The 11,886-nt window shown below is 48.0% G+C and overlaps 1 pseudogene; it reads left to right on the top strand.

Annotated features, from left to right (window-relative positions):
* The first annotated feature begins 2,953 nt into the window (after nt 1–2,953).
* Nucleotides 2,954–4,061, top strand: LOC148163538 (uncharacterized; annotated as a pseudogene).
* Nucleotides 4,062–11,886: the final 7,825 nt, after the last annotated feature.

The raw sequence follows: 11,886 nt of genomic DNA, 5'->3' as shown, positions 1-11,886 counted from the left end.
GTAACGTTTGAGTGCAGTAATGAAATCTGAATCTAAAATAAAAACAAGATTATTTTTGTCATGCTGACTCCACTGCTTGAAAAATTTGTTTACTGCCCCCCAAATTTTTAAGGATTAATGCAGCAAATAGGAAAATTAATTTTAGCTCCCTCAGACATATTTGTACTTGAAAATTTTAACCACAAAGTAAATTATTTGATAATAGTCACTGATTTCTTTAAGCTGACTTAATGAACTCCTAATATCAACAAATTTAAGGCCCAAAGACACTAAACTAACTGTAGCCTCAGGTTGCATCCAACAGAATTCCTCACCTAGTATCAGTGAAATTTTTCTTGTACATAATGGCAAACCTAAATACAGAGGTAAGTCTTTTACTAAGAATGTTACCTAGGATGAGCAGTAGATGTTTATTAGGAAATTAACTATGTGAATTGAAGAGACCAGACTTCAAAATCTAATTTTTATAAATATTCTCTATGTTCACATTGGATAACACTGGTTATTAACCAATTTTCCAGAACAGCTGTACAGAATTTCTGCATGGCAGCCAGCTAAATGGTACAAAATAACATGTTTAAGCTGGAATAGCTTATAATTTTATTTAAATAAAATTGTTGCTATAAAAAGTGCTTCCCAAAGCTAAGGGAAATATACAAATATTTTAATTAAGGCAAATTCTCCTTTTAAAAGAATCATCCTTTTAGGAGTGATTGCTTTGTAAACAAAGGATGGGTCAGAGGAGAGAGCCTTAAACTCAAGTCTGACTTTCAGGCCCATGTCACCCTATAAACCCGCCCTGAACAATTCTATTTTCTATTTGAAAAGAGAAACCAGCTGTGGGCTGGGTTTACTAGGTGACGTGTGATTGACTGACTCACCTGCTGGAGCGCAGCGCGCATTCTCACCTTTTGTTTATTGGGCCTTGTTTCTAAACACGTGGATGCGCAGACGGAGCGAAGCTCCACAGTCAGCCTCCTCCGCGCGGCAGCGCCCTCCGCCCCACCCCGCCCCCACCCCATATATGGGCTTGTTTAAATTTCAGATTTGGACCCACTGGCAACTCTTTGGCGACATAAATAGTCCATATTAGTGAAATAATTCTCTTTTGGTAGCTGGTTACTAGCAGTTAACAACCATTTATTTACTTTAAAAATGAATACTAAACTTTATGAACTACCCATCCATTTGCCCCTCCTCCCCAGTACATGCCTGGGTGCGTAGGTTATTTTCAGCCTTTATTCTTGACGATGCTCTTGCCGGTTGGGGGAGGGAAAGAAAGGGGAGGAGACAGAGAGGGAGAGAGAGAGAGATGGGAAGGGGGGCGGGAGAGGCGAGCACCAGGAGGAGGAGTAGGGTGCAAGTGAAGAAGAATCGGGAAATATGGAGACTGAAGATTCAAGATCATGAGTGTCCAATGAATTAGAAAAAATAAACTGTGTTCTTTCCTTGTGTTCCCTGCTCCGTGCGGCGGCTTTGTGAGGGCCTTGCTCTCCTCAGATCCTTTCTCCCCTTGCCTGGACTCCCCCACTCCCCCTTAATGCGATTTTAGCTTTTCCTCTTGTAAATTTCAGAGCCAGCTTGGAGGTTATTGAGGACACTTATCTGAAAGAAAGAAATAATAGAGGTGCTGAGGGTGTTTTTGATGTTTCTTAAAAGGCAAAAACAGAACGCCCTCTTCTAAACAAGGGCACACAGTTGTACCTGCTCTTTATTTTTATGGGGGGGGCCCCGCTGGTTGAATGAGACCTTTTAGCACGATTTAAATATTTTTAAAAAAATTAAAAATATTTTACCCTATCATATTTAATCAGCTGTAATTATAACACATTCGAAATGAATAATATGCCTTGACAGTATTTTTATTGTTATTGTTCATTGCATGATGTTCGACTGCTTTAGAAGCACAGGAAAGAGAAGTAAACGCGCTACAAATGGGGAATTACCCTCGTTTAGCATTAAAATTCATTTAGATAAAATTGCCACAAACATTTAAATGGGAAGATTAGTTCCCCCTCACGCCTTATTGCACTCGCTCAATGGTTCCGTTAAGAACATTTTACACGTTGGAAATTCCGTCTTCTCAGACGGCTTGCTGTTTCCTAGTTACCCACATTCAAAGCAAAGGCGCAGCAAAGGCAGCCGCCGCAGCAGCAGCAGGGGAAAAAAAAAGTTTGGCAACTGGTCTGCAATTCATCCGCTGCTGGCCCCAGCCTCCCCTCCGCCCACAGCAGTCCGCCCCCCACCCCTCACCTTTCCTCACCCCACCTCTTCTCTCCCCATTAAGTAATTTGCTGAGTCCTGTCCTTCAGAGAACAAGTCGCTTAGTTGTATAGTATTTGAATATAATGTTAAAATACAAAGAAGCCAGTTTGCCCCTCCCCCGGTCTCCCCTCTCTGGCTTCTGCTCTGAGTTGAGGGTTTAGTTGGAAAGTGCAGAGTTTCTTACATCCCCTATTCTGAGGCTACAAGGGACGTTTTTTGGCTTGCTTTTCTGCCAGGACATTGCCAGGAAATTCACCATTGTTTTTTTTTTCTTATTTTTTTGCTTGTATTAGAAACGTGTGAAAGAATTAGTTTGAAAAGTCCTTGCTACGTCTAGTTTCTCCCTCTCCTTTCCTTCTCTCTCTTCGTCTCTCTCCGGCCCCCCCTTCCGCCCTCCCTTCTTCCTTCCTCCCTCACCCCCTCCCTCCCTCCCTTCGCAGAGCCGCAGGAAAAGAAGAATGTCGGCTTCGACTGCCATCTTTTGGGGATTTGGAAAAACGACTCGGTAGGAAACGGAGGGAGGCGGAGGCGCGGGGGAAGGGGGGGAAACCCCCTTATTATCCTGTGTCGGAACTGGCTCCCTTAATCTGATGCTTAAATATTTGATGTGGAAAAATTACCCATAAAATTAGTTACTAACAATTTCAAATTGAAATCACTTATCGAATTATAAACGCATTAAAGCTGTATGGATGGTATTAGGAGTTCCTCGGAAGGCAGCGGGTGTCTTCTCACTGTGCTCCCGGCCGGCGAGTTTCGCCCCGGGGAGAAGCACCCCCGCGGAGCCAGGGGAGGGCGGCGGGGAGGCAGGCGCGGCGCTCGGGCGCGGGGTCCCGGCCTGAGGGACCTAGCGCGCGGCCAGGCCCAGGCTGAGGCTTCGGCTAGCTGGGCCGGCGGGGGGCGGGGTGGAGGGAGGGGAAGGAGTGGCGGTGGGAGGCTCAGACCCCCCGGCAGAGGCGCCTACGGGAAACTTCGTAGTCAAGTAGAAAGCTTCCGACAAGGAAAAACGCAAACCCTACCCGCCCCCTCCCGCCCGCGTCTCCCACGCGACACGCAGATTTTGCGCTCCCGGTCGGTTGCTGTGTGCAGCGCCCTCCTCCCCCCCCGCCCAAGTCTGCGGGCCAGGGCGGGAGGCGAGACGCGGGTGGCCGGGCCAACCTCCGCGCGAGAGAGGAACTCCCGCGGGCCGCCGCGGCAGCTGCGAGGAGTCCAGACCAGGACGCCGCTGGCCCCTGCGTCCTACCGTGCACAGCGTCCAGGCCTGGACCCTGTGCCTGTGAGGACAGGTCTATGCTTAGAGCCTAGGGCACCTTGGGGGGCGGCTCCGGCATCTCCAGGGGCTTCCTATCTCCTCCCGACCGCAAGAGGAAAGTCAAGTGTAAGGGGACTGCTGACTTTGTCTCTGGAGACGAGACGACCCGGGTCTGTGCAGAAGGTTGTGGAAAGGCACCTCCTGGGGCACTCTGGGCCCCCTTCCCTTAGAACCGCTCGGGCGTGCTTTGTGGTGGACTAGAGGCTTTTTGAGGGATTCTAATGCCGAGTCCCACCGCGGCGCTGGGAGCGCGACTCCGAGAGCTTGGGGGCTCGGAGGGCACTTGGAACCCGGGCAGCGCCCGCCTGGCGGGTCGCGAGTGCCAGGGTCGGGGGCCGCAGCAGGGGGGCCGTGGGCAGCACCCCGACGCCTAGGCAGGCAGGAGCTCCTCGGGAGCGCTTTAAAGCCTTTGCAAACTTTCCCTTGCCTTTTAGGATCCCAGCAGGCCCTTGGCCCACGTGAATGCAGTAAAAACATGACTTGATTCAAGCTCCCGGGTGGGCGCTTGGACGCCGGGCGGAGTGGCGTGGAATTGGATAGTGGTGTGCCCCGCCTGGCCCGGCATTTCCCCTCGTATTTCATCTCCCTCTTCCGTGCCATCCCGCACCCCCTTGACTGTTAGGCGGTCCGCAGCACTCAGGGTGGCCAGGTGCAGTCTACACTACGTTGGGAATCCCGGAGCCAGGGAACAGAACGGTGAGGGAGAGAGAGCGGCGGATCGCCCCTTACGGGAGATGGCGGATGGCGGGGAGCGGGGTGTGGGGGGGTGTCACTTTTTGGCCCAATCTGCCCGCCAACGTGTCTGTAAACGTCCTCTCCCAAGGCGGAGCTGAAAGGAAAAACAAACAACATATTGAGCAATCAGTTCGCCAACATTTGAATTTTTAAGAGCTTTTACCCTAAAAACGGGTACCCCGGGGGTCTTGGCAGGGAGAGAAGGACATTTAGGGTCTCGGTTGTCGCTGGCCGCGCCCGGGGGTCGCCCCTCCGCGCGCTGCCCCCTGTCAGCCAGGCGCTCTCAGCCCACCGCGGGGGAAAGCCAGGCGGTGAAGCCCTGGAGAAAAGGGATTTAGTTTTAAGCCAGTCTCCCATCGATCGGGTCGGTAATTCCTACCCCTGCCCACTCGCAGACACACTCACCTCTACCCTAAAGCATTAAGTTCATTACGCGAGCAATGATCTTAATCTCCAGGCGGAAAACGAGTCCCGGGACCTCGACGATTCGGGAAGCAGTGAATAAAGTCACCTGTTCACGCAGCCGCCCCGCCGGCTCCTCTGGGCGGGGGCCTCAAGTGGCAAGGCGCGCTGCGCAGGGGTCCCTCGCTCCGCGCCCGGGCGTGCCCGGCAGGGGTCAGGAACCCTGCGTCTGCTTTCTTCGGGGTTGATGACCTTCTCGAAGGGTGGGATTGCGCCCGCTCGCTTTCCTCCTCCCCTCCCTTCTGCTTTTCATCTTGGGCCCCCCCACACATCTCTGCGCTCTCTTCCTCCTCCCTTTCCCCAAAGTGGCGAGCTCCCCTTCTCCACGGATGGTCCCCAGGCTCTCACCTCCCACCCCACCACTACTCCCCGCAGCCTCAGGTCTTCGAACTGCAGTCTGGGTAACCTTTCGCCTTTTCGCGCTCGCCTGCTTCACCCAACGAGCTGGACATGGGTGGGTGGGGAAGGCTCAGCGAGGCCCCCTTGAAGCCACTTGCTGAGGGTACCCTGGGGCTTTAAACAACCAGATACCTGGATCTGGGGGATGGGGGAGATCCCTGCGCCCATTGATAATTCCACCTCAAAGAAACCCAGCAAAGCGGCAAACACCCCTCGCAGACGCCTGATCCCCACCGACCCCTCTCCCCCCCACAACATTTGGCTTCGAGCAGCGTCTGGCACCGCGGGGAGATGGAGGCGAGCCACGCGCCCGGTCCTTGCTGGCCGACCCACTAGGCGCCAGCTTGTTCTGGAGACTCAGTTTCCACTGGACAGTCGTGAAAGCGGGGAAAACACAAGGCAATGGCTGTGTGAACCCACGTTCCCGCACCCTTACCCCACCCCGATCTGATTTTCCAGAGGTGCATTTTCAGGTAGTCCTAAACTGTGAACAGCGAGCTTTGTGTGTTATCTAATGGGGGTGGGGATGGAAGAGAAGGAGACTCCCACCGCCCGCTCCAGTCTTTAATGTCTGAAATAACGAAATGCCTGTGTGGCAGCTGCTGCTGGAGCCAAAACTAACTCTTTGGAAGACGGAAAAGAGTGAAAGGCAAAGAAAGACTGTTCATTTTTTTTCCTTTGGTGCCGTTTGGGATGTCATCTGTTTCCTTGGCGACTGTGTTCAGCCCCCGGAGCCCCTGGGCTCCTGGATTGTTAGGGGGGAAAAAGCATGCTATTTCTGCACCGTCATTTATCACTGTCACCGCATAATGATTCCCCTTGCAGCCCCTTATTGATGTTTGTAATTGCATTATCTCATAAAGGAGGATGATCAATGAAACCGAGCCGTGCATTCTGGGGTCAGAGGAAGCCAAAGTACTGTTTGTCCCCTTTAATACAACAAGTACTCATTATCTTTAGGTCTGCATTCAAAAAATGATCTGATCTGGGGCTGACCCTGTCGGACATCCCAACACTTTTTTAAAACGCGGTTTGTGTAACCTTTTGCTTAAATGCTAAATCAAGTACCTGTCTTGCATTTCAACGAAACAAGATGCTAAAACTGAATGGGAAAGGCGTTTCTTCCTTTCTTTTTCTTCCTCCCCCCCCCCTTTTTTTTTCTGGGAGGGGTGCGATCGTCTGTAGCCTCCCGCGATTATACACTGCAACTGCTTAGTGATATAATGTAGAAAAAGCAGCGCCCAACAACAAGGGACCCAAGTTATCTAATGAATGAAAAAATTGGGGATGAGTGGGTAAAAGGTATCTGGGAGCATTTAACAAGGTCGGTACTAAAAGATCAGAATAAAACCACATCCGGTTTAATTAATAAGAGCTATAAACTGAGATAATTCCCCATGATTCTGCCCTTGTTTCTCCCTTTTACAGAGTCATATCTCTTCGGTTTAGATAAATGACTTTTGTGCCTGTTCGATTCTCACAACAACAATAACTAAATCAGTTGCACATTCTGTATCTAAAACCGTCTACAAACTCCAGCAAATAAAAAGAAGTTCATTTGTCTATTAAGGGAAGTATTTAGTTGAGCAGAAATGTCCCAGTAACACTGAATGGAGTTCATGTAATCCCATGAAAATCAAGTCATCTTGTTGCACTGAAGTAAATGAAAAAAACACAAAGGAGGAAAGGTCCAAGTGTAATTTTAAACTAAATGCATTATTGGACCGTCACAGTGAAAATGTGATTGTGTGGCTGGGAGGGAGTGGACATCAACTTAGCTCACATTTAGCTTAAAGGTTTTAGAAAGGAAACAAGTATCCCAGGTTTGGTTATCATTTTAATTTGTGGAAAGAGGAGAAATGGAGATAATTCTAGTTCATCACTTCAATAAATTAGGGTGAATAACTCCTTCAAAGACAAAGTAAGCAAAGAGCTTATTTTAAACATTGCAAGGCGGTATTACCAAAAAGAAAAGTTCCCAATCTTCTGAAGATGAATTCTTATGTTAATGACTACCAAAAAAAGAAGGAAAAGAAAAAGGAAAGAAGGAAAGACTGAGCCCATTGTTTATTTTAAAAGTTCTAGAAATAATTTTTAAATCAAAAATAAAAATCAACATTTTTAAATAAAAAGATCTAAATGAAAAGCCTTCACCATATGAGATGAGTAGTTAATAAAATAGAGTGTGTGCCTATAATTTGACACCTTGACCTAAAACCTTAAATCGAATGATAACTATAACAAAGGCTGAAATAGTCCCATTTGGAAAAATAACTTTAATGATAAAGCAAACAGAAGTTTCATTTGTGTCGAACTATCACTTACTTTTTCTCTAGAAGACAGGTTCTTCTAAAAAGTATTATTTTCCAGGAATTCTGTCAAATCACTTTGAAGTAATGTATGTTTTGTATTATTTAAGTATTCTGGCACTTTCGTTCTTTGAAAGTGCTCAAAGTGAAATGGATATGCAGCGGTGCATATATTTAATATAAATGGTATCTTGTCGTTAACATAAAATATTAAAGGGAAAATAAAACTTTGGGCTTTGTCAGTTGAGATAGAATTTTTTAGCATAATACTCTTTTTCAGAACACACAAATGAAACCCCTTGATTTTAACCAATCAACACAAGTCTTTCTCTTATTTGGTTGGGGATCTGGCATCGTGTATGTTTTCTATTTTTAATATTTAGTGTTATAGCCCTCGGTTAAAATAATGAAAAATTAGTCTCGTTTCAGAAATTATTTATTTATGGAACGAACATGATTAAAACATAAACACACACACAAACTGCAGCTGCAACAGAAAAAAAAACCTGATTTACGGTTATTAAATCTTTGATCGCCATGTTAATGTTTCTTTTTCTACCTTTCATTTGCATTTTAATCTATCGAATCTTTACAATTTTGCTGCCTTCTATTTCAATGATTGATTACAGATCTGAAATAAGAAAAACCAAGCCTAGCTTTTATTTTTCCTTTCTTCGCTTTCTTTTTTCTTTTTTTCCTCTCCCCCTCCCTTCCCCTGGGTGGATTTCTGAAACTTTCTCTCAGTGCTAACGTAGACAGAACAAATTAATTCTGCTCTTTTAAATGTCAAAGATATAAATAAAAAATGTTTTCTGTCCCAAACGTGAATGTTTTCCCAGCCGCTTGTTTTTGAGTCGTAAAAGATCATCCCAGCAAAACGCAATTAACAACGAACTACACACACTCGGCGGCGTGGATTTTGTAAAGGACGTGCTGTTAGTGAGTAAAGAAAGGTAAGAAGTTCATCGTCCCTCTGCCATCAGTAGCCTGGCCACGGCTCCATTCTCTCTCCCACACACTCAGATTTGGTCCGGAGTTCTGTGATCTAAGTCACACAAACAAAAACAAGCCTGGTGGGGGCTTGCTGCGGTTAAGTTGATTTCTTGAGACAAGCAGTATAAAGACAAAAGGGGAAGCGACGCAGGTCTGTTTGTTTTCTTTCCCCGGCTTACCACTGCCCCTTTCTCCCCCAAACCCACCCCACATCCCCTCCCCCCCTCCCCCGCCCGGATTTCCCCAGTTCCGCGGATAAGACGGTCATTTGCTGACCGCTTTGCCTGTACGCGTCACTTTTCGAGCGGGCGTGAAAGCAAGTGTGGCGGTACTTTGGGAAGACGCCGGCCGGACGTGGGCTGGGCTCATTCTCCCAGCGGAGCTGAGGGCCCCTGGGGCTCTGGAAGGCTCTGGCCCCAAACAGCTAGCGCCTCCCGCCCGCCTGGGGGTCGGGGCTGGGGTGGGAGCCGGCTACCTAACTGGCGCGCGGAGGAGGCCAGTCCCACCCAGGTGCGAGAGCAGAGGCCGGGTGGGCGTGCGCGCAGGCTGTCCCGCCAGCCCGCGCGCCTGGGAACCCAAAAGGAGCGCCCCTCACTCCGCCACCTCGGTGTCTGCTCCCGCGGCCGATCCCCCGCGGTGGGGTCTTAACGCCCGCAGACGCCGGGGAGCCAGCCGCTGAGCTAGGACGGACTTCTCAGGCGGGTCTAGGCTGCTGGCGCTCGCCTCCGCGCGTAGCGCGCGGTGCCTGGGTGCAGGGCGAGCCGGGAGAAGTCCGAGGGATGGGACCCCCACCCCCGAAATCCCCAAGTGGGCACACACACCAGCAGGAATTAGGGTGAGGGCTGTAAGAGGTAGAACCAGCCCAGGCAGTCTCTCCAACTGGGCCCTGGGACTCCGTGAGCACGCAAGGGCGTGCCCAGGGCGGGGGCATAGACCATCTACTCCCGACCCTGTCGCCGTAGTCTGCGCGGCTCCCTTCCTCCTAGAGACCCCATGGGTGGCTGCCGCGAAGGGGGCGATCTTTATTAACGTGGACGCACACACGAGGCGGTTACAATAGAGGGGGTAGGGGAAGACATTTGATCCGGGCCGACCCTTTGTCTTGAAGCAGATTAGGCAGCCTAGAAATAGGAAAAACAGAAAGTCTAGACAGGAAAACTTATTGTGTTCACAAAATATAAAAATGAACAGAGCGGTCTGGTACCTCAAGGGGTGAAGATAGATCCTTGTAGACAAGTGCGAAGACAAGACTGGGAAGATTTAAAGTGAAAGAAACGGCAGATTATTAAGAAAGTAATAGTAAGGTGTCCCATACACTACAGTTTTATTGTTGGGTAGTAACTACCCGACTTATTTATTGCCAGGGCTATATAATAGAGATAATGACCACAAACTCAAGATAAATTCTTAGGCGCCCAGCTGGACAATCCTTTTTTATTTAAGAGAGCGAGTCTGAAAGGTGAGCCTCATCTCCTCCCCTCCTTGAAGATCTGTCTTGCTTTCTACCATATTATAAGCATGACATGCAAATAAATAAGCGCTGCTGGGTTTGTGTGGGTAGGCCCTGCAGGATTTATTTCAGGTGAGAGAGGAACATACACGGAATATGAATTTCCACAGGAGCTGCGGAGTGATTCCTTTCCTCTGTTCTCTGCCGAGCTCTCCTGCTGATCTCCCTCCCTTTCTGTGGGAGCAGAGAGCGTCCCCTGATAAAAACATTAATGTGTCATGTCTCAACTCCCTATTCCTTGACATATAGGTCTGGGGAGGGATGAGGGGCAATGAAAGATGCAAAATACATCCCCAAAGTCGGTTGACTTGCTGGGACTGCTTAAAGAGATTCCCGCCGACAAAGGGAAGGGTGAGTTTGTAATTATGACTTACAGGAGAGGGGCGGTATAGGAAGCATGTTAATATCATTTTGATAGCTGCAAAATGGTGCAAAAGTTTGCTGTCCCGGATCTGGTATGGGTCCTCACCGGCTGGAGAGATCCCAAGGGAAGCCTCCTGGCTCTTGGGACTTGTCCGCCTTTTCTTGGCCCTCAGTTTCTCTCCCTGGAGCCGGGCAAACAATCCTACAGTCAGGTGATGGAATTACCGATGACCTTGCTCATGGGCCGCCAAGGTCAGAAGGGAGCGGGCGGCCTCAGATGTTGGCTCTATCTGACGCAATGGCTGCAATAACAGTCACCCGGCTGGCCTTTAACAAGGCGGCCTCCGAGAGCGAGAGGTTCTCTCCCCCAACCTGCGCTCTGCGACAACTCAGGCAGACCCCCCCCCCCCCAGAGCCTGCCAACACGAAGTCAGCATCTTATTCTGATAGTCTTTTCTCTGTCTCATTTTTGGGGTAATATTCAGACATACAGTGTTTCAACCTCACAATAACCACTTATATTCAGAACTTCCTTTGATCTATGTTTGGCCAGGAAAAAAACCCACCTGACAGGGAATGCGATGACAAAAGGAGAAGCGCAGAGGAAGCAGGAGGGGTGATCGGGTGGGGTGAGAGAGAAAGGTGTGCACGTTGACGGGGGTGGGGTGGGGGTGGGGGGATCGAGGCGTAAAGGCAGCGCAAAGTGTGTGTGTGGTGGGGGTGGGAGTGAAGAGAGACAACAGAGAGTGATCTGCGAGATGCAAGAGAAGAGGCTGTTTCTGTAATTTGGTGGTTTGTATGAGGGATGATATTATAAGGCTGAGAAGGAGGACAGTCCTCGTCAATCTTTTACAATATTGGTGTCATTCAAGCACAACTTTATCTTTGAACCAGAATATCTGTTTCAATGATTTCCATAAGCACATAAATTATAATCTTCAGAGCCTTCAATATTTTTTTCTGTACTTTATTGTTATTGCAGAGGCCATTTATGAAGTGAATGATTCAACTTTTAATCTTTTGAACATTAAAGTGTATTCCACTGAGTTCCCTCTTCCAAATAATCTAAAATAACAAAAAGAAACTAAGCTCATTACATGAACAAGTGACAAGCGTTTTGCTCTCAGCCTGGCAAGTTGCCTTACTCACTTCAAAGGATGATAAACTAATTGTTTCCAGAGTTTATAAGTAATTAAGCTATTATTCAGGGAATTTTTGTAACAGTTTTATTCACGATAGAACTTTCCAGTGAGAATAGCCAAAGACAAGTCTTCAAAAATACCAAAATTTTAACAATTAAAAAGTCTGTCCTTATTGATAACAATGAAAACTATTTTTATTTTTAAAAGCATTGGCAAATGTAAACAAATATAGTTTTCTTCCAGAGCATATGATCCAGGGGTCATTATGTGTAATTAATGCTGAAAGGAAAATGAACATGTACTGGCTTCCAAAGATTAAAACATCTGTAACTATCACGTTTTAAAAAGTTAATTTTTAAAATCATTCAGCTTGATTCATCTAAATACATCTGGTAG

This window comes from Eumetopias jubatus, unplaced genomic scaffold (genome assembly GCF_037043125.1).
Source record: "Eumetopias jubatus isolate StellerSeaLion01/CBP00866 unplaced genomic scaffold, mEumJub1_p1.0 scaffold_9, whole genome shotgun sequence".
Taxonomy (NCBI): Eukaryota; Metazoa; Chordata; class Mammalia; order Carnivora; family Otariidae; genus Eumetopias; species Eumetopias jubatus.
The sequence above is the reverse complement of the archived record's forward strand: the minus strand, read 5'-3'. Positions and strand labels throughout refer to the sequence as shown.